Source organism: Diuraphis noxia, unplaced genomic scaffold (genome assembly GCF_037042655.1).
Source record: "Diuraphis noxia isolate RWA-SAM2 unplaced genomic scaffold, SU_Dnox_SAM2 contig0003, whole genome shotgun sequence".
NCBI classification, from domain to species: domain Eukaryota; kingdom Metazoa; phylum Arthropoda; class Insecta; order Hemiptera; family Aphididae; genus Diuraphis; species Diuraphis noxia.
In genome coordinates this window covers 49,519,574-49,521,673 of record NW_028301713.1, presented here as the reverse complement: position 1 = coordinate 49,521,673, position 2,100 = coordinate 49,519,574, and the positions used below count along the sequence as shown (strand labels likewise).

The 2,100-nt window shown below is 33.0% G+C and overlaps 1 pseudogene; it reads right to left on the bottom strand.

Moving 5' to 3' along the window:
- Positions 1-713: 713 nt before the first annotated feature.
- On the bottom strand, positions 714-1,082 carry LOC107170783 (uncharacterized; annotated as a pseudogene).
- Positions 1,083-2,100: the final 1,018 nt, after the last annotated feature.

The window sequence follows — 2,100 nt, the reverse complement described above, 5'->3', positions numbered from 1 at the left end:
AGTTAAATTAGTAAACAAGTTTTTATTACATCGAATAATAATAATTATAAATTATATAATAATACAAAGCACTTCATAAACATATAGCGGCAACGGATCGCGTATCACGACTACCCTACCAATAATATTCATAATCATCCTATAGCTACTACACAAACGAGACGCCCAAGACAGCAATGTGTCGTGTCAGTATTTTTGCTTACTATATTAATGTATAACTACTTATTGTATACAATTACAGGGTAATAACTAAATTATAATTTAATATTTCAACACTCCCTCTTAAATTCTAATTCAGTTATACAATTAAGAATTATTAGCCTGTATCCCTAGCTTTTCTCTGAGGTACTCAAATTGTTTCCTTGGAATTGGTTTTGTCATGATGTCTCCTAATTGTTCTCCACTCCTTACGTGCTTCAACATGAACTTTCCTTCTGTATAATGTTCCCTGATGTAAGGATACTTTGGTTAGATATGCTTTGATCTTTTATGAAATTTGGGGTTTTCCACAAGACGTATTGCACTCTGGTTATCTGCATATATAATAGGTTTTACTTCCTGTGTTTCCAGAAGATCACTCATTAATAGCATTAACCAGGTAAGCTCCTGAACGGCTTGACTGAGTGAAATATACACTCTCACTCTGATTCTGTAGTTGAAAGTGACACGGATTTCAATCTCTGAGAGCTCCATGCAACTAATCCCTTGCCAACTCAGAACACTGATCCTGATGTAGATCTCCTCGTATTTACGTCACCTGCATAATCTACATAACTATAACTTATTACATTGATATTTATATCGCTACTATACAAAATTCCAAAATTTGGTTTGGACTTTAAATATTTAAAAATGCGTTTTACTGCATTCCAGTGCACTTTTTGAGGTTTTTCTAGATAATGGCTAACCAAATTAACGGTAAATGTTATATCAGGTCTCGTTATTTGACTCAAGTACAACAGGCTTCCAACTTCTTCACGGTATGGAACTCCCTCTGCTTGTATTGACTCTGTTTCTGACATAGTTGAGTCTAAGGTGTGTTGAGGATCAGTAAGTATGTGCACAACGTTTGCACTTTCCATATAGAACTTGGAAATGATGCGCTCACAGTACGATGTCTGGTGTATGAAAATAGACCGATAAATCTTCTGGTTTACTTCTTTGCCAGAAATTAATTCAAATTGCCTTTTTTTGTTTCGAACTTGTCCTTGGACATTGAATCAAGTCGTTGACCTGTTCTCTAGTTGTTGCTGCTACAAGTCCATCATCTGTGTATTGTGTTTTACCTATTGCTGAGTGAGCGGAGAGAATTATAGCATTGGTAAATGATGCGATATAACCATAAATATTAGAAAGAAATGATTGTTATTATTACTTGATTTCAAAATGAAAGTCCAGCAATGAAATTGTTGAACACAGTTTTCTATTATAACTAATTTATTATTTGTATATATAATTTTCTAGTCCATTTAGGTACGTATATTTTGTTTTAATTATTAATATTTTATTCTGTTTGAGATTTAAATATTGTATTTGTATTAATAATTTCATAAATTAGCTCCAATTTCAATTTAATTTACAGATAAATATATACTAAATACGTTAGGTTAGGTAGTAACTGTGTATTATTGCATAAAAATCGGTGGAGCTAATGAACGTGTACCATCGCAGATGTTACTACTTCGATTAATTGTCGTTTGCGAGCAAGTATTTTTAGATCAATTGGCACGTATTAAAATCGAAGTTCAGAAACATTAAAGTTCCTACAATATTAGGTATATTGTTAGTAAAATATTTTTTATAACGCCAGCATCGAAAGTTAAGTTTTCCATAATCCTTAAAACGTTGAAAAGCAACCTTTTCCATCCACCTGGTGGTAAAGTGCGTAGAATCCCAAAATAACGGGTGGTAAATTAGAAATTTCAAAAAGTACCGAGTGGTAATGTGGAAATCTCAAAAAGTGCTAAGCGTGTTACGCTTGCTCAACCAGGTACTGAAATCAATACAACGGTCCTTACAAAACATAAATTTTTGCAGGTTACATTTTATATTATATCGCGTCATCTCTAAAGATCCGTTCTGTATGTTTCCAATAATGCC